The sequence below is a fragment of the Phocoena phocoena genome, chromosome 2 (assembly GCF_963924675.1).
Source record: "Phocoena phocoena chromosome 2, mPhoPho1.1, whole genome shotgun sequence".
NCBI lineage: Eukaryota > Metazoa > Chordata > Mammalia > Artiodactyla > Phocoenidae > Phocoena > Phocoena phocoena.
In genome coordinates, this window is record NC_089220.1 from 150,000,920 (window position 1) to 150,021,680 (window position 20,761).

Below are 20,761 nucleotides of genomic sequence, written 5' to 3' on the forward strand. Positions count from 1 at the left end.
GTGTTAGCGTACGGGTTAAGATTAGGGGACGTGTTAGGGTAAGGCTTCGGTTAAGGGTTAGGGTTAAGGTTATGGTTAGGGTTAGGGGACGGGATGGAGACGGTTTAGGGGACAGGTTATGGTACGAAAACGGTTTAGGTTGCGCGTACGTGTTAGGGTATGGGATAGTGTTAGCGTACGTGTTAGGATTAGGGGATGGGTTATGGTAAGGCTTCTTGTAATGTTTAGGGTTTGGCTTACGATTTGGGATAGGGGATGGGGACGGGGTCGGTTTAGGGGACAGGTTAGTGTATGACAACGATTTAGGGTGAGCGTACGTGTTAGGGTACGTGTTAGTGTTAGCGTATGGGTTAGGATTAGGGGCCGGGTTAGGGTAAGGCTTCGGGTTAGTGTTAGGGTTAGGGTTAGGGTTAAGGGACGGGGACACTTTAGGGGACAGGTTAGTGTACGACAACTGTTTAGGGTGAGCATACGTATTAGGGTACGGGTTAGTGTTAGCGTGCGGGTTAGGATTAGGGGACGGGTTAAGGGAAGGCTTTGGGTAAGATTTAGGGTTAGGGTTAGGGTTAGGGTTAGGGTTAGGGGACGGGGACGGTTTAGGGGACAGGTTAGGGTACGACAACGTTTTAGGGTGAGCATACGTGTTATGGTACAGGTTAGTGTTAGCGTACGGGTTAGGATTAGGGGACGGGTTAGGGTAAGGCTTCGGGTAAGGGTTCGGGTTAGGGTTAGGGTTAGGGGACAGGGACAGGGACGGTTTAGGGGACAGGTTAGGGTACGACAACGGTTTAGGGTGAGCGTACGTGTTAGGATAAGGGTTAGTGTTAGCGTACGGGTTAGGATTAGGGGACGGCTTAGGGTAAGGCTTCGGGTAACGGTTAGGTTTAGGGTTAGGGTTAGGGGACGGGGACGGTTTAGGGGACATGTTAGGGTACGACAACGATTTAGGGTGAGCGTACGTGTTAGGGTACGGGTTAATGTTAGCGTAAGGTTTAGGATTAGGGGACGGGTTAGGGTAAGGGTTCGGTTAAGGGTTATTGTTAGGGTTAGGGTTAGACTTAGCATTAGGGATCGGAGACGGTTTAGGGGACTGGTTAGGGTGCGACAACTGTTTAGGGTGAGCGTACGTGTTAGGGTACGGGTTAGTGTTAGCGTACAGGTTAGGATTAGGGGACGGATAAGGTTAAGGCTTCGGGGAAGTGTTAGGGTTAGGGTTAGAGGACGGGGATGGTTTAGGGGACAGGTTAGGGTACGACAACGGTTTAGGGTGAGCGTACGTGTTAGGGTAAGTGTGAGTGTTAGCGTACAGGTTAGGATTAGGGGACGTGTTAGGGTAAGGCTTCGGGTAAGGGTTAGGTTTAGGGTTAGGGTTATGGTTAGGGTTAGGGATAGGGGACGGGGACGGTTTAGGGGACAGGTTAGGGTACGACAACGGTTTAGGGTGAGCGTGCGTGTTATGGTTCGGATTAGTGTTAGCGTACAGGTTAAGATTAGGGGAAGGGTTAGGGTGGGGCTTCGGGTAAGGGTAAGGGTTAGGGTTAGGTTTAGGGTTAGGGGACGGGGACGGTTTAGGGGACAGGTTAGTGTACGACAACGGTTTAGGGTGAGTGTACTTGTTAGGGTACGGGTTAGTGTTAGCGTATGTGTTAGGATTAGGGGACGGATTAGGGTAAGGCTTCGTGTTAGGGTTAGGTTTAGGGTTAGGGTTAGGGTTATGGTTAGGGGTCGGGGACGTTTTAGGGGACAGGTAAGGGCAAGAAAAATATTTAGGGTGAGCGTACGTGTTAATGTACAGGTTAGCGTTAGCGTATGGGTTAGATTTAGGGGACGGGTTTGGGTAAGGCTTCGGTAAGGGTTAGGGTTAGGTTTAGGGTTAGGGTTAGCAGACGGGGACGGTTTATGGGACAGGTTAGGGTACGACAATGTTTTAGGGTGAGCGTACGTGTTAGGGTACGTGCTAGTGTTAGCGTACGGGTTAGGATTAGGGGACGGGTTAGGGTAAGGCTTCGGGTAAGGGTTAGGGTTAGGGTTAGTGTTAGGGGACGGGGACGGGGATGGTTTAGGGGACAGGTTAGTGTACGACAACGGTTTAGTGTGAGCGTACGTGTTAGGGTATGGGTTAGTGTTAGCGTACGGGTCAGGAATAGGGGACGGTTTAGGGTAAGGCTTCAAGTAAGTGTTAGGGTTAGGTTTAGGGTTAGGGTTAGGGGACAGGGACGGTTTAGGGGACAGGTTAGGGTACGACAAGGCTTTAGGGTGAGCGTACGTGTTAGGGTACGGGTTAGTGTTAGCGTACGCGTTAGGATTAGGGGACGGGTTAGTGTAAGGCTTCGGGTAAGGGTTAGCGTTAGGGTTAGGGTTAGGGTTAGGGGACAGGGACGGTTTAGGGGACAGGTTAGGGTACGACAACGGTTTAGAGTGAGCGTATGTGTTAAGGTACGGGTTAGTGTTAGCGTACGGGTTAGGATTAGGGTACGGGTTAGGGTAAGACTTCGGGTAAGGGTTAGGTTTAGGGTTATGGTTAGGGTTAGGGGACGGGGACGGAGACGGTTTAGGGGACAGGTTAGGGTACGGCAACTGTTTAGGGTGAGCGTACGTGTTAGGGTATGGAGTAGTGTTAGCATACGGGTTAGGATTAGAGGACGTGTTAGGGTAAGGCTTCGGGTATGGGTTAGGGTTAGGGTTAGGTTTAGGTTTACGGTTAGGTTACGGTGACGGTTTAGGGGACAGGTTAGGGTACGACAACGGTTTCGTGTGAGCGTACGTGTTAGTGTTAGAGTATGGGTTAGGATTAGGGGACGGGTTAGGGTAAGGCTTCGGATAAGTGTTAGGGTTAGGGTTAGGGTTAGGGTTAGCAGACAGGGCCGGTTTAGGGAACAGGTTAGGGTACGACAACGGTTTAGGGTGAGTGTACGTGTTAGGGTACGGGTTAGTGTTAGCGTACGGGTTAAGATTAGGGGACGTGTTAGGGTAAGGCTTCGGTTAAGGGTTAGGGTTAAGGTTATGGTTAGGGTTAGGGGACGGGATGGAGACGGTTTAGGGGACAGGTTATGGTACGAAAACGGTTTAGGTTGCGCGTACGTGTTAGGGTATGGGATAGTGTTAGCGTACGTGTTAGGATTAGGGGATGGGTTATGGTAAGGCTTCTTGTAATGTTTAGGGTTTGGCTTACGATTTGGGATAGGGGATGGGGACGGGGTCGGTTTAGGGGACAGGTTAGTGTATGACAACGATTTAGGGTGAGCATACGTGTTAGGGTACGTGTTAGTGTTAGCGTATGGGTTAGGATTAGGGGCCGGGTTAGGGTAAGGCTTCGGGTTAGTGTTAGGGTTAGGGTTAGGGTTAAGGGACGGGGACACTTTAGGGGACAGGTTAGTGTACGACAACTGTTTAGGGTGAGCATACGTATTAGAGTACGGGTTAGTGTTAGCGTGCGGGTTAGGATTAGGGGACGGGTTAAGGGAAGGCTTTGGGTAAGATTTAGGGTTAGGGTTAGGGTTAGGGTTAGGGTTAGGGGACGGGGACGGTTTAGGGGACAGGTTAGGGTACGACAATGTTTTAGCGTGAGCATACGTGTTATGGTACAGGTTAGTGTTAGCGTACGGGTTAGGATTAGGGGACGGGTTAGGGTAAGGCTTCGGGTAAGGGTTCGGGTTAGGGTTGGGGTTAGGGGACAGGGACAGGGACGGTTTAGGGGACAGGTTAGGGTACGACAATGGTTTAGGGTGAGCGTACGTGTTAGGATAAGGGTTAGTGTTAGCGTACGGGTTAGGATTAGGGGACGGCTTAGGGTAAGGCTTCGGGTAACGGTTAGGTTTAGGGTTAGGGTTAGGGGACGGGGACGGTTTAGGGGACATGTTAGGGTACGACAACGATTTAGGGTGAGCGTACGTGTTAGGGTACGGGTTAATGTTAGCGTAAGGTTTAGGATTAGGGGACGGGTTAGGGTAAGGGTTCGGTTAAGGGTTATTGTTAGGGTTAGGGTTAGGGTTAGCATTAGGGATCGGAGACGGTTTAGGGAACTGGTTAGGGTACGACAACTGTTTAGGGTGAGCGTACGTGTTAGGGTACGGGTTAGTGTTAGCGTACAGGTTAGGATTAGGGGACAGATAAGGTTAAGGCTTCGGGGAAGTGTTAGGGTTAGGGTTAGAGGACGGGGATGGTTTAGGGGACAGGTTAGGGTACGACAACGGTTTAGGGTGAGCGTACGTGTTAGGGTAAGTGTGAGTGTTAGCGTACAGGTTAGGATTAGGGGACGTGTTAGGGTAAGGCTTCGGGTAAGGGTTAGGTTTAGGGTTAGGGTTATGGTTAGGGTTAGGGATAGGGGACGGGGACGGTTTAGGGGACAGGTTAGGGTACGACAACGGTTTAGGGTGAGCGTGCGTGTTATGGTTCGGATTAGTGTTAGCGTACAGGTTAAGATTAGGGGAAGGGTTAGGGTGGGGCTTCGGGTAAGGGTAAGGGTTAGGGTTAGGTTTAGGGTTAGGGGACGGGGACGGTTTAGGGGACAGGTTAGTGTACGACAACGGTTTAGGGTGAGTGTACTTGTTAGGGTACGGGTTAGTGTTAGCGTATGTGTTAGGATTAGGGGATGGATTAGGGTAAGGCTTCGGGTTAGGGTTAGGTTTAGGGTTAGGGTTAGGGTTATGGTTAGGGGACGGGGACGTTTTAGGGGACAGGTAAGGGGAAGAAAAATATTTAGGGTGAGCGTACGTGTTAATGTACGGGTTAGCGTTAGCGTATGGGTTAGATTTAGGGGACGGGTTTGGGTAAGGCTTCGGTAAGGGTTAGGGTTAGGTTTAGGGTTAGGGTTAGCAGACGGGGACGGTTTATGGGACAGGTTAGGGTACGACAATGTTTTAGGGTGAGCGTACGTGTTAGGGTACGTGCTAGTGTTAGCGTACGGGTTAGGAGTAGGGGACAGGTTAGGGTAAGGCTTCGGGTAAGGGTTAGGGTTAGGGTTAGTGTTAGGGGACGGGGACGGGGAAGGTTTAGGGGACAGGTTAGTGTACGACAACGGTTTAGTGTGAGCGTACGTGTTAGGGTATGGGTTAGTGTTAGCGTACGGGTTGGGATTAGGGGACGGGTTAGTGTAAGGCTTCGGGTAAGTGTTAGCGTTAGGGTTAGGGTTAGGGTTAGGGGACAGGGACGGTTTAGGGGACAGGTTAGGGTACGACAACGGTTTAGAGTGAGCGTATGTGTTAAGGTACGGGTTAGTGTTAGCGTACGGGTTAGGATTAGGGTACGGGTTAGGGTAAGACTTCGGGTAAGGGTTAGGTTTAGGGTTATGGTTAGGGTTAGGGGACGGGGACGGAGACGGTTTAGGGGACAGGTTAGGGTACGGCAACTGTTTAGGGTGAGCGTACGTGTTAGGGTATGGAGTAGTGTTAGCATACGGGTTAGGATTAGAGGACGTGTTAGGGTAAGGCTTCGGGTAAGTGTTAGGGTTAGGGTTAGGTTTAGGTTTACGGTTAGGTTACGGTGACGGTTTAGGGGACAGGTTAGGGTACGACAACGGTTTCGTGTGAGCGTACGTGTTAGGGTACGTGTTAGTGTTAGAGTATGGGTTAGGATTAGGGGACGGGTTAGGGTAAGGCTTCGGATAAGTGTTAGGGTTAGGGTTAGGGTTAGGGTTAGCAGACAGGGCCGGTTTAGGGAACAGGTTAGGGTACGACAACGGTTTAGTGTGAGCGTACGTGTGAGGGTACGGCTTAGTGTTAGCGTACGGGTTAGGATTAGGGTTAGGATTAGGGGACTGATTAGGGTAAGGCTTCGGCTAAGGGTTAGTGTTAGGGTTAGATTTAGGGTTAGGGGACGGAGATGGGGACGGTTTAGGGGATAGGTTAGTGTACGACAACGGTTTAGGGTGAGCGTACGTGTTAGGGTATGGGTTAGTGTTAGCGTACGGGTTAGGATTAGGGGACGGGATAGGGTAAGGCTTCGGGTAATATTTAGGGTTAGGCTTAGGATTTGGGATAGGGGACGGGGACGGGGACGGTTTAGGTGACAGATTAGGGTATGACAACGGTTTAGGGTGAGCGTACGTTTTAGGATACGGTTTAGTGTTAGCGTATGGGTTAGGATTAGGGAACGGGTTAGGGTAAGGCTTCGGGAAAGGTTTAGCGTTAGGGGTAGGGTTAGGGTTAGGGGACGGGGACGGTTTAGGGGACAGGTTAGGGTACAACAAAGGTTTAGAGTGAGCGTACGTTTTAGGGTACGGGTTAGTGTTAGTGTACGGTTTAGGATTAGGGGACGGGTTAGGGTAAGGCTTCAGGTAAGGGTTAGGTTTACGGTTAGGGTTAGGGTTAGGGGACGGGGACGGTTTAGGGGACCGGTTAGGGTACGACAATGGTTTAGGGTGAACGTACGTGTTAGGGTATGGGTTAGTGTTAGCAAACAGATTAGGATTAGGGTTCGGGTTAGGGTAAGGCTTCGGGTAAGGTTTAGGGTTAGTGTTAGTGTTAGGGTTAGGGTTAGGTGATGGGGACGGTTTAGGGTTAGGGTTAGGGGACGGGGACGGGGACGGTTTAGGCAACAGGTTAGGGTAAGATAACGGTTTATGGTGAGCGTACGTGTTAGGGTACGTGTTAGTGTTAGCGTACGGGTTAGGATTAGGGGACGGGTTAGGGTAAGGCTTCGGGTAAGGGTTAGGGTTAGGGTTAGGGTTAGCGTTAGCAGACGGGGAAGGTTTAGGGGACAGGTTAGGATACGACAACGGTTTAGGGGGAGCATACGTGTTAGGGTACGGGTTAGTGTTAGCATACGGGTTAGGATTAGGGGACGGTTTAGGGTATGGCTTCGGGAAAGGGTTAGGGTTAGGGTTAGGGTTAGGGTTAGGGGATGAGGACCGTTTAGGGGATACGTTAGTGTATGACAACGGTTTAGGGTGAGCGTACGTGTTAGGGTACGGGTTAGTGTTAGCGTACGGTTTAGGATTAGCGGACGGGCTAGGGTAAGGCTTCGGGTAAGGGTTAGGGTTAGTGTTAGGGTTAGGGTTAGGGTTAGCGAACGGGGACGGGGACAGTTTAGGGGAAAGGTTACTGTATGACAACGGTTTAGTGTGAGCCTTCATGTTAGGGTACGGGTTAGTCTTAGCGTACGGTTTAGGATTAGGGGACGGGCTAGTGTAAGGCTTCGGGTAATGGTTAGGGTTAGGTTTAGCGTTAGGGTTAGAGGACGGGGACGTTTTAGGGGACAGGTTAGGGTATGAAAACGGTTTCGGGTGAGCGTACGTGTTAGGGTACGTGTTATTGTTAGCGTACGGGTTAGGATTAGGGGACGGGTTAGGGTAAGGCTTCGGGTAAGGGTTAGGGTTAGGGTTAGGGTTAGGGGTCGGCGACGGTTTAGGGGACAGGTTAGTGTATGACAACGGTTTAGGGTGAGCGTACGTGTTAGGGTACGATTTAGTGTTAGAGTACGTGTTAGGATTAGGGGCCGGGTTAGGGTAAGGCTTTGGGTAAGCGTTAGGGTTAGGGTTAGGGGACGGGGACGGATACGGTTTAGGGGACAAGTTAGGGTACGACAACGGTTTAGGGTGAGCGTACGTGTTAGGGTACGGTTTAGTGTTAGCGTACGGTTTAGGATTACGGGACCGGTTAAGGTAAGGCTTCGGGTAAGGGTTAGTGTTCGGGTTAAGTTTAGGGTCAGGGGACGGGGACGGCTTAGGTAACAGGTTAGGGTATGACAACGGTTTAGGGTGAGCGTACGTGTTAGGGTATGGGTTAGTGTTAGCGTACGGGTTAGGATTAGGGGATAGGTTCGGTTAAGGCTTTGGGTAAGGGTTAGGGTTAGGATTAGGTTTAGGGTTATGGTTAGGGGATGGGGAAGGTTAAGGGACAGGTTAGGGTATGACAACGGTTTAGGGTGAGGGTATGTGTTAGGGTACTGGTGAGTGTTAGCGTACGGTTTCGGATTAGGGGACGGGTTAGGGTAAGGCTTCGGGTAAGTGTTAGGTTTAGGGTTAGGTTTAGGGTTAGGGTTAGGGGACAGGGTCGGTTTAGGGGACAGGTTAGGGTACGATCACGGTTTAGTGTGAGCGTACGTGTTAGGGTACGGGTGACAGTAAGCATACGGGTTAGGATTAGGTGACAGGTTAGGGTACGGCTTCGGGTAATGGTTAGGGTTAGGTTTAGGGTTAGGTTTAGGTGACGGGGACGGTTTAGAGTACAGGTTAGGGTACGACAACGGCTTAGGGTGAGCGTAGGTGTTAGGGTACGGGTGAGTTTTACCGTACGGGTTAGGATTAGGGGACGTGTTAGGATAAGGCTTCGGGTAAGGTTTAGGGTTAGGGTTAGGGTTAGGGGACGGGGACGGTTTAGGGGACAGGTTAGTGTACGACAACGGTTTAGGGTGAGCGTACGTTTTAGGGTTTGGGTTAGTGTTAGCGTACGGTTTAGGATTAGGGGACGGGTTAGGGTAAGGCTTCGGGTAAGGATTAGGGTTAGGGTTAGGGTCAGGGGATGGGGACGGTTTAGGGGACATGTTAGTGTACGACAATGGTTTAGGGTGATCGTACGTGTTAGAGTACGGGTTAGTGTTAGCGTACAGATTAGGATTAGGGGACGGGTTAGGGTAAGGCTTCGGGTAAGGGTTAGGGTTAGGGTTACGGTTAGGGTTAAGGGACGGGGACAGTTTAGGGGACAGGTTAGGGAACGACAACGGTTTAGGGTGAGCCTACGTGTTAGGGTACGGGTTAGTGTTAGTGTACGGTTTAGGATTAGGGGATGGGTTAGGATAAGGCTTCGGGTTAGGGTTAGGTTTAGGGTTAGGGTTAGGGTTAGGGTTAGGGGACGGGGACTATTTAGGGGACAGGTTAGGGTACGACAACGGTTTAGGGTGAGCGTACGTGTTAGGGTACGTGTTAGTGTTAGCGTACGGGTTAGGGATAGGGGACGGGTTAGTGTAAAGCTTTGGGTAAGCGTTAGTGTTAGGGTTAGGGTTAGGGTTAGGGGACGGGGATGGGTACGGTTTAGGGGACAAGTTAGGGTACGACAACGGTTTAGGGTGAGCGTACGTGTTAGGGTATGGTTTAGTGTTAGCGTACGGTTTAGGATTAGTGGTCCGGTTAAAGTAAGGCTTCGGGTAAGGGTTAGTGTTAGGTTTAGGGTGAGGGTTACGGGACGGGGACGGTTTAGGTAACAGGTTAGGGTATGACAATGGTTTAGGGTGAGCGTACGTGTTAGGGTACGGGTTAGTGTTAGCGTACGGGTTAGGATTAGGGGCTAGGTTAGGTTAAGGCTTCGGGGAAGTGTTAGTGTTAGGGTTAGGGTTATGGTTAGGGGACGGGGAAGGTTAAGGGGACAGGTTAGGGTACGACAACGGTTTAGGGTGAGCGTACGTGTTAGGGTACGGATTAGTGTTAGCGTATGTGTAAGGATTAGGGGACGGGTTTGGGTAAGGTTTCGGGTAAGTGTTAAGTTTATGGTTAGGGTTAGGGGACGGGGACAGGGACGGTTTAGGGGAAAGGTTAGGGTACGACAACGGTTTAGGGTGAGCGTACGTGTTAGGGTACGTGTTAGTGTTAACATACGGGTAAGGATTAGGGGACGGGTCAGGGTAAGGCTTTCGGTAAGGGTTAGGTTTAGGGTTAGGGTTAGGGTTAGGGGACGGGGACGGGGTCGGTTTAGGGGACAGGTTAGTGTACGACAACGGTTTAGGTTGAATGTACGTGTTAGGGTATGGGTTAGTGTTAGCAAACAGATTAGGATTAGGGTTCGGGTTAGGGTAAGGCTTCGGGTAAGGTTTTGGTTTAGGGTTAGGGTTAGGGTTAGGATTAGGTGATGGGGACGGTTTAGGGTTAGGGTTAGTGTTAGGGGACGGGGACGGTTTAGGCGACAGGTTAGGGTTCGATAACGGCTTATGGTGAGCGTACATGTTAGGGTACGGGTTAGTGTTAGCGTACGGTATAGGTTTAGGGGACGGGTTAGGGTAAGGCTTCGGGGAAGTGTTAGGTTTAGGGTTAGAGTTAGGGGACGGGGACTGTTTAGGGGACAGGTTAGGGTACGACAACGGTTTAGGGTAAGCGTACGTGTTAGGGTACGTGTTAGTGTTAGCGTACGGGTTAGGGTTAGGGGACGGTTTAGGGTAAGGCTTTGGGTAAGCATTAGGGTTAGGGTTAGGGTTAGCGGACGGGGATGGGTACGGTTTAGGGGACAGGTTAGGGTACGACAACGGTTTAGGGTGAGCGTACGTGTTATGGTACGCGTGAGTGTTAGCGTACGGTTTAGGCTTAGGGGACGGGTTAGGGTAAGGCTTTGGGTAAGGGTTAGGGTTAGGGTTAGGGGACGGGGACGGTTTAGGGGACAGATTAGGTTACGACAACGGTTTAGGGTGAGCGTACGTGTGAGGGTACGGGTTAGTGTTAGCGTACATGTTAGGATTAGGGGACGGGTAAGGGTAAGGCTTCGGGTAAGGGTTAGGGTTAGGGTTAGGATTAGGGTTAGGGGACGGGGACGGTTTAGAGGACAGGTTAGGATACGACAACGGTTTAGGGTGAGCGTACGTGTTAGTTTACGGGTTAGTGTTGGCTTACGGGTTATGATTAGGGGACAGGTTAGTGTAAGGCTTCGAGTAACGGTTACGGTTATGGTTAGGGTTAGGGGACGGGGACGGGGATGGGGACAGTTTAGGGGACAGATTAGGGTACGACAATGGTTTAGGGTGAGCATACGTGTGAGGGTACGGGTTAGTGTTAGCGTATGGGTTAAGATTAGGGGACGGGTTAGGGTATGGCTTCGGGTAAGTGTTAGGGTTAGGGTTAGGGTTAGGCTTAGGGGAAGGGGACGGTTTAGGGGCAGGTTAGGGTATGACAACGGTTTAGGGTAAGCGTACGTGTTAGGCTACGGGTTAGTGTTAGCATACGGGTTAGGATTAGGGGACGGGTTAGTGTAAGGCTTCGGGTAAGGGTTAGGTTTAGGGCTACGGTTAGGGTTAGGGGACGGTTTAGGGGACAGTTTAGGGTACGGAAACGGTTTAGGGTGAGCGTACGTTGTAGGGTACGGGTTAGTGTTAGCGTACGGGTTAGAATTAGGGTACGGGTTAGGGTAAGGCTTAGGGTAAGGGTTAGGTTTAGTGTTAGGGTTAGGGTTAGGGGACAGGGACTGTTTAGGGGACAGCTTAGGGTACGACAACGGTTTAGGGTGAGCGTACGTGTTAGTGTACGTGTTATTGTTAGCGTACGGGTTAGGGTTAGGGGACGGGTTAGGGTAAGGCTTTGGGTAAGCGTTAGGGTTAGGGTTAGGTTTAGGGAACAGGGATTGATACGGTTTAGGGGACAAGTTATGGTACGACAACGGTTTAAGGTGAGCGTACGTGTTAGGGTACAGTTTAGTGTTAGCGTACGGTTTAGGATTAGGGGACCGGTTAAGGTAAGGCTTCGGGTAAGGGTTAGGTTTAGGGTTAGGGTTAGGGGACGGGGACGGTTTAGGTAACAGGTTAGGGTATGACAACTCTTTAGGGTGTGCGTACGTGTTAGGGTACGGGTTAGTGGTAGCGTACGGGTTAGGATTAGGGTATAGGTTAGGTTAAGGCTTCGGGTAAGGGTTAGGTTTAGGATTAGGGTTAGGGTTATGGTTAGGGGACGGGGAAGGTTAAGGGGAGAGGTTAGGGTACGACAACGGTTTAGGGTGAGCGTATGTGTTAGGGTATGGGTGAGTGTTAGCGTACGGGTTAGGATTAGGGGATGGGTTAGGGTATGGCTTCGGGTAAGGGTTAGGTTTAGGGTTAGGGTTAGGGGACAGGGTCGGTTTAGGGGACAGGTTAGGGTACGACAACGTTTTAGTGTGAGCGTACGTGTTAGGGTACGGGTGACTGTAAGCATACGGGTTAGGATTAGGGGAAGGGTTAGGGTAAGGCTTCGGGTAAGGGTTAGGGTTAGATTTAGGGTTAGGTTTAGGCGACGGGGACGGTTTAGTGTACAGGTTAGGGTACGACAACATCTTAGGGTGAGCGTAGGTGTTAGGGTACGGGTAAATGTTACCGTACGGGTTAGGGTTAGGGGACGGGTTAGGGTAAGGCTTCGGGTAAGGTTTAGGGTTAGGGTTAGGGTTAGGTTTAGGGTTAGGGGACGGGGACAGGGACGGGGAAGCTTTAGGCGACAGGTAAGGGTACGACAACGGTTTAGGGTGAGCGTACGTGTTAGGGTATGGGTTAGTGTTAGCAAACAGATTAGGATTAGGGGACGGGTTAGGGTAAGGCTTCGGGTAAGGGTTAGGGTTAGAGTTAGGGTTAGGATTAGGGGACGGGAACGTTTTAGGGGACAGGTTAGGGTACGACAATGGTTTAGGGTGAGGGTACGTGTTAGGTTACTGGTTAGTGTTAGCGTACGGGTTAGGATTAGGTGACGGGTTAGGGTAAGGCTTCGGGTAAGGGTTAGGGTCAGTGTTAGGTTTAGGGTTAGGGTTAGGAGATGGGGACGGTGCAGGAGACAGGTTACGGTATGACGAATGTTTAGGGTGAGCGTACGTGTTAGGGTACGGGTTAGTGTTAGCGTACGGGTTAGGATTAGGGGACGGGTTAGGGTAAGGCTTCGGGTAAGGGTTAGGGTTACGGTTAGTGTTAGGGGACGGGGACGGTTTAGGGGACAGGTTAGGGTACGACAACGGTTTAGGGTGAGCGTACGTGTTAGGGTACGTGTTAGTGTTAGCGTACGGGTTAGGGTTAGGGGACGGTTTAGGGTAAGGCTTTGGGTAAGCATTAGGGTTAGGGTTAGGGTTAGCGGACGGGGATGGGTACGGTTTAGGGGACAGGTTAGGGTACGACAACGGTTTAGGGTGAGCGTACGTGTTATGGTACGCGTGAGTGTTAGCGTACGGTTTAGGCTTAGGGGACGGGTTAGGGTAAGGCTTTGGGTAAGGGTTAGGGTTAGGGTTAGGTGACGGGGACGGTTTAGGGGACAGATTAGGTTACGACAACGGTTTAGGGTGAGCGTACGTGTGAGGGTACGGGTTAGTGTTAGCGTACGTGTTAGGATTAGGGGACGGGTAAGGGTAAGGCTTCGGGTAAGGGTTAGGGTTAGGGTTAGGATTAGGGTTAGGGGACGGGGACGGTTTAGGGGACAGGTTAGGCTACGACAACGGTTTAGGGTGAGCGTACGTGTTAGTTTACGGGTTAGTGTTGGCTTACGGGTTATGATTAGGGGACAGGTTAGTGTAAGGCTTCGAGTAACGGTTACGGTTATGGTTAGGGTTAGGGGACGGGGACGGTTTAGGGGACAGGTTAGGGTACGACAACGGTTTAGGTTGAGCGTACGTGTTAGGGTACGTGTTAGTGTTAGCGTACGGGTTAGGTTTAGGGGACGGGTTAGGGTTAGGCTTTGGGTAAGCATTAGGGTTAGGGTTAGGGTTAGGGTTAGCAGACGGGGATGGGTACGGTTTAGGGGACAGGTTAGGGTACGACAACTGTTTAGGGTGAGCGTACGTGTTATGGTATGGGTGAGTGTTAGCGTATGGGTTAGGATTAGGGGACGGCTAAGGGTAAGGCTTCGGGTAAGGGTTAGGGTTAGGGTAAGGGTTAGGGTTAGGGGACGGGGACGGTTTAGGGGACATGTTAGGGTACGACAATGGTTTAGGGTGAGCGTACATGTTAGGGTACCGGTTAGTGTTAGCGTACGGGTTAGGATTAGGGGACGGGTTAGGGTAAGGCTTCGGGTAAGTTTTAGGGTTAGGGTTAGGGTTAGGGTTACTGGACGGTGACGGTTTCGGGGACAGGTTAGTGTATGACAACAGTTTAGGGTGAGCGTATGTGTTAGGGTACGGGTTAGTGTTAGTGTACGGGTTAGGATTAGGGGACTGGTTAGGGTAAGGCTTAGGGTAAGGGTTAGGGTTAGGGTTAGGGTTAGGGTTAGGGTTAGGCTTAGGGGACAGGGACGGTTTAGGGAACATGTTAGGGTACGACAATGGTTTAGGGTGAGCGTACATGTTAGGGTACAGATTAGTGTTAGCGTACGGGTTAGGATTACGGGACGGGTTAGGGTAAGGCTTCGGGTAAGGGTTAGGGTTAGGTTTAGGGTTAGGGGACGGGGACGGTTTAGGGGACAGGTTAGGGTACGACAACGATTTAGGGTGAGCGTTCGTGTTAGGGTACGGATTAGTGTTATCCTACTGATTATGTTTAGGGGACGGATTAGGGTAAGGCTTCGGGTAAGGGTTAGATTTAGGGTTAGGGTTAGGGGACCGGGACTGTTTAGGGGACAGGTTAGGGTACGACAACGGTTTAGGGTGAGCGTACGTGTTATGGTACATTTCACTGTTAGCGTACGGGTTAGGGTTATGGGATGGGTTAGGGTAAGGCTTTGGGTAAGCATTAGGGTTAGGTTTAGTGTTAGGGTTAGGGGACGGGGATGGGTACAGTTTAGGGGACAGGTTAGGGTACGACAACGGTTTAGGGTGAGCGTACGTGTTAGGGTATGGGTGATTGTTAGCGTACGGGTTAGGATTAGGGGACGGGTTAGGGTAAGGCTTCGGGTAATGGTTAGGGTTAGGGTTAGGGTTAGGGGATGGGGACGGTTTAGGGGACAGATTAGGGTACGACAACGGTTTAGGGTGAGCGTACATGTGAGGGTACGGTTTAGTGTTAGCGTACGGGTTAGGATTAAGGAGCGGGTTAGGGTAAGGCTTCGGGTAAGTGTTAGGGTTAGGGTTAGGGTTAGAGTTAGGGGACGGGGACGGTTTAGGGGACAGGTTAGGGTACGACAACGGTATAGGGTGAGCGTACGTGTTAGGGTATGGGTTAGTGTTAGCGTACTAGTTAGGATTAGGGGACGGGTTAGGTTAAGGCTTCGGGTAAGGGTTAGGTTTAGGGTTAGGGTTAGGGTTAGGGGACGGGGACAGTTTAGGGGACAGGTTAGTGTACGACAACGGTTTAGGGTAACCGTACGTGTTAGGGTACGGGTTAGTGTTGGCGTACGGGTTAGGAATAGGGGACGGGTTGGTATAAGGGTGAGGGTTAGGTTAGGGTTAGGGTTAGGGTTAGGGGACGGTTTAGGGGACAGGTTAGGGTACGACAACGGTTTAGGGTGAGCATACGTGTTAGGGTATGGTTTAGTGTTAGCGTAAGGGTTAGGATTAGTGGACGGGTTAGGGTAAGGCTTCGGGTAAGGGTTAGGGTTAGGGTTAGGTTTAGGGTTAGGGGATGGGGACGGTTTAGGGTTAGGGTTAGGGTTAGGGGACGGGGACGGTTTTGGCGACATGTTAGGGTACGACAATGGTTTAGGGTGAGCGTACGTGTTAGGGTACGGGTTAGTGTTAGCGTACAGGTTAGGATTAGGGGAAGTGTTATGGTAAGGCTTCGGGTAAGGTTTAGGGTTAGTGTTAGGCTTAGGGTAAGGGTTAGGGTTAGGGGACGGGGACAGTTTATGGGACAGGTTATGGTACGACAACGGTTTAGCGTGAGCATACGTGTTAGGGTACAGGTTAGTGTACGGGTTAATATTAGGGGAACGGTAAGCGTAAGGCTTCATGTAAAGGTTAGGGTTAGGGTTAGGGGTAGGGTGAGGGTTAGTGTTATGGGACGGGGACGGTTTAGGGGACAGGTTAGGGTACGACAATGGTTTAGGGTGAGCGTAAGTGTTAGGGTACGGGTTAGTGTTAGCATACGGGTTAGGATTAGCGGACGGGTTAGTGTAAGGCTTAGGGAAGTCTTCAGGTAAGGGGTAGGGTTACTGTTAGTGGTAGGGTTCGGGTTAGGGTTAGGGGACGGGGACGGATTATGGCACATGTTAGGGTACCACAACGGTTTAGGGTGAGCGTACATGTTCGGATAAGTGTTAGTGTTAGCGTACGGTTAGGATTAGGTGACTGGTAATGGTAAGGCTCCGGATAATGGTTAGGGTTAGGGTTAGGGTTAGGGTAAGGGGACGAGTACGGGGACGGGCACGGTTTAGGGGACATGTTAGGGTAAGACAACGATTTAGGTTGAGCGTACGTGTTAGGGTACGGGTTAGTGTTAGCGTACGGGTTAGGATTAGGGGACGGGTTAGGGTAAGGCTTCGGGTAAGTGTTAGGTTTTGGGTTACGGTTATGGTTAGGGTTAGGGGACGGGGACGGTTTACTAGACATTTTAGTGAAAGACAACGGTTTAGGGTGAGCGTACGTGTTAGGGTACGTGTTAGTGTTAGCCTACGGATTAGGATTAGGGGACGGGTTAGTGTAAGGCTTCGTATAAGGGTTATGGTTAGGTTTAGGGTAAGGGTTAGGGGATGGGGACGGTTTAGGCGACAGTTTAGGGTATGACAACGGCTTAGGGTCAGCATACGAGTTAGGGTACGGGTTAGTGTTAGCATACGGTTTAGGATTAGGGGATGGGTTAGGGTAAGGCTTAGGGTAAGGGTTAGGGTTAGGCTTAGGGATAGGGTTAGGGTTAGGGGATGGGGACGGTTTAGGGGACATGTTAGGGAACGACAACGTTTTAGGGTTAGCGTACGTGTTAGGGTATGGGTTAGTGTTAGCATACATGTTAGGATTAGGGGACGTGTTAGGGTAAGGCTTCGGATAAGGTTTAGGGCTAGGGTTAGGTTTAGGGTTAGGGTTAGTGGACGGGGATGGTTTAGGGGACAGGTTAGTGTACGACAACAGTTTAGGGTGAGCGTACGTGTTAGGGTACCGGTTAGTGTTTGCATACGGAGTAGAATTAGGGGACGTGCTAGTCTAAGGCTTCGGGTAAGGTTTAGGGTTGGCGTTAGGGTTAGCGTTAGGGTTAGCATAAGGGGATGGGGACGGTTTCGGGGCAGGTTAGGGTATGACAACGGTTTAGGATGAGCGAACATGTTAGGGTACGGGTTAGTGTTAGCGTACGTGTTAGGATTAGGGGACAGGTTAGGGTAAGGCTTCGGGTAAGGGTTTGGGTAGGGTTAGGGTTAGGGTTAGGGTTAGGGGACAGGGACGTTTTAGGGGACAAGTTAGTGTACGACAACAGTTTAGGGTGAGGGTACGTGTTAGGGTACGTGTTAGTGTTAGCGTACGGTTTAGGATTAGGGGACGGTTTAGGGTAAGGCTTCGGGTAAGAGTTAGGGTTAGGGTTAGGGAACGGGCATGGTTTAGGGGACAGGTTAGGTTACGACAACGGTTTAGGGTGAGGGTACGTGTTAGGGTACAGGATAGTGTTAGCGTACGGGTTAGGATTAGGGGACGGTTTAGGGTAAGGCTTCGGGTAAGGGTTAGGGTTAGGGTTAGGATTAGGGGATGGGTACGGTTTAGGGGAGAGGTTAGGGTACGAAAACGGTTTAGAGTGAGCGTACATGTTAGGGTACGGGTTAGTGTTAGTGTACGGGTTAGGATTAGGGGATGGGTTAGTGTAAGGCTTCGGGAAATGGTTAGGGTTAGGGTTAGTGTTAGGGTTAGGGGACGGTGACGGTTTACGGGACCCGTTAGGTTACGACTACATTTTAGGGTGAGCGTATGTCTTACGGTACGGATTAGTGTTTGCGTACGGGTTAGGATTAGGGGACGGGTTAGTGTAAGGCTTCAGGTAAGTGTTAGGGTTAGGGTTAGGGATAGGGTTAGGGTTAGGGGTTGGGGACAGTTTAGGGGTCAGGTTAGGTTATGACAACTGTTTACGGTGAGCGTACCTGTTAGGGTACTGTTTAGTGTTAGCGTACGACTTAGGATTAGCAGACGGTTTAGGGTAAGGCTTCCGGTAAGGGTTAGGGTTAGGGTTGGGGGATGGGGACGGGGACGGTTTACGGTTAGGGTTAGGGTTAGGGTTAGGGTTAGGGTTAGGGTTAGGGTTAAGGTTAGGTTTAGGGTTAGGTGATGGGGACAGTTTAGTGTACAGTTTAGTGTACGAAAATCGTTTAGTGTAAGCGTACGTGTTAAGGTATGGGTTAGTGTAAGCGTACGGTTTAGGATTAGGGGACGGGTTAGGGTAAGGCTTCGGGTTAGTGTTAGGGTTAGGGTTAGGGTTAGAGGACGGGGACGGTTTAGAGTACAGTTTAGGGTAGGACAAAGTATTAGGGTGAGAGTGCGTGTTATGGCACGGGTAAGTGTTAGCGTACAGGATAGTATTTGGGATCAGGTTAGTGTAAGGCTTCGGGTAAGTGTTAGGGTTTTGGTTAGGGTTAGGGGATGGGGACGGGGATGGTTTAGGGTACAGGTTAATGTACGATAATGGTTTAGGTTGAGTGCATTTGTTACGTTAAAATTTTTTGTTAGCCTACACGTTAGCATTAGGGAACGGGTAAGGGTTTGAGTCAGGGTTAGGGTTAGGGGACAGGGACGCTTTAGGGTACAGGTTAGTGTATGTCAACGGTTTAGGTTTAGTGTATGTGTTAGGTTATGGGTTAGTGTTAGCGTACGTGTTAGGATTAGGTTATGAGTTAGGGTTAAGTTTCGGTTAAGGGTGAGGCTTTGGGTTAGGTTTAGGGTTAGGGAACTGGTACGGTCTTCAATAACTTGTAACATAGCGAAGACCTGGAAGAAACCAAAATGTCCATCAACAGAAATGGGTATCAAGAAGAAGTCATCTATGTACACAATGGAATAATAGCCATGGAGAAGCATGGAACAGTACCATTTTCACCACCATAGAAGGATCTAGAGATAATCACCCAACTTAAGTAAGAAATACACCAAAAGACATATATCCTATTTCATCACTTATAGGTGTTACATAAAAATGGGTACACATGAAATAATTTCCAAGAGAAGGACACTCTCAGATTCAGAAAATCAAATTTTGTTTAACTAAATGGAAAGGTGTAAGGAATGTATGAATTAGGATATGGGGTTTTACAGACGTGTACTAATATATATGAAATATATAATCACAAAATACCTATGGAATACATAGAGGGATCTACTGAACAGTCTGTAATAACCTACATGGGAATGGATCCAAAAATAAAAAGATCGATACATGGATATAATGAACCAGATTTTCTACACATAGAACACACACATTTTTCTCAAATTTGCTCGGATAAAAAATAAAAATTAAATTTAAAAAACATACAAGAAGGAGATATAAGCTCCTGGGGGTTTGCATTGGCACATTCCGCTCTAATTTGTAGCCTACAAACACGATTTCCAGGAAAGTTCTGTTGCCCAAAAACCCAGAGTTGGAAATGTAGAAATGCTGCCGCCTTGTGGCCGTTTCCCAGAAGAGCGGCTTTAAAACCACAGCTAACGGTCACTTAATATTCACAACGATTCAGGACAGTAAAGGACAACTGCCCTCAAAAATTGTGCAGAGGTATGGAATGGCCAAAAAATTCACAACTGGCATAATTTTCAAGGAGATAGTATGAAGAGGTAAATTTTACTCATTATTTTTGTAAAAACAAGGAAAATGGATAAAAGCACAACAACAGAAATTTTTAGACTTATGCAAATCTAGCCTACAAAAAGGTTTCAACTCACGCACGTCAACTACCATCAGCCAAAAGTCTACAAACAATAAATGCTGAAGGGTTTTAGAGAACTCTGTACCCTCTAGCTGCTGGTGAGATATAAATTGGTAAGAGCCAATAGTGAGAACAGAAAGGAGCTGTGTTTAAAAGTAAAAATTGTGCCAGCATTCCATTGAGCAGACCCACTGCTGAGCCTCTCACCTGAAAATACCAGAGTAGAGAAGGCACAGGATGCAACAGCTTCACTGCAGGAGTTTTCGCAATAGCCAAGACATGGAAGCAACCAAAATGTCCATCAATGGATGAATGGATAAAGAAGAAGTGGTCCATGTACATAATGGAATATTAGCTATGGAAAACGTGAAATACTGCTCGTTGAGGCACCATTTATGAGCATAGATATAATCTCAGAACATGAGGTAAGTCAGAAAGAAAAAGACATATAGTATGATATCACTTATAGGCATTATCTAACAACTGACAAAAATGATAGCATTTTCACAGAGAAAGAAACTCACAGACTTAGAAAACAAACTATTCTTATCTAAATGGAAAGGTGGGTGGTATGGAAAATTAAGATTAAGGTTACCATATGTGTACAAATACCTACTAAATACATTTATGAAAGAGACCGACCATATAGCTAGGGAGGTCAATGGAGCACTCTGCAATAATTCACATGGGAAGAGTATCTGTACATGAATATATTACATATATGTGTGTGTGTGTGTGTGTGTGTGTGTGTATATATATATATATATATATATATATATAGTACAAATGAACCAGATTGTATACACCTAGGACAAACAATATTCTAAACATTACTCCGATATAAAAGACTAAAAAATCGAACAAGAAATAATGGAATATTAACTTACGGGGTTTTCCTGGCACATTCCATTCTAATTTACAACCTGGGAGCACGAATTCCAGAAAGGCTGTGCTGCCCTAGAAACCAGTTTTGGGAATGGAGAAATGCTGCCTCATTTTGGCCGTTTCCTACAACAGCAGCTTTAAAGCCAGTAGTAATGGTCACTAAATATTCACACTCATTGCAAGCCTGCAAATGTCATCTGTTCTCAAAAAATATCCTGGGGTCTAAAATCGACTAAAAAATTCAAAAGAGGGAAGCCTTCCCAGAAGAGAACTTCAAGTGGTTTATTGTACTCACAGTTTTTTTCTGTTTTTGTTTAACAGAAAGAAAATAAGGCATGGAAAAATGCTGAACATTAGGAATTATTAAAGACATGAAAATCCAAATTAAAAAAACTGTCAACTCATACTTGTCAGAATGGCCATTAGTAAAAATTCTGCAAACAATAAATGCTAAAGGGGTTGTGGAGAAAAGTGTACCCTCGCTTCAAAGTGGGACATGGTAAGAGCCAGTAATGAAAACACAAAGGAGGTGCCTTGAAA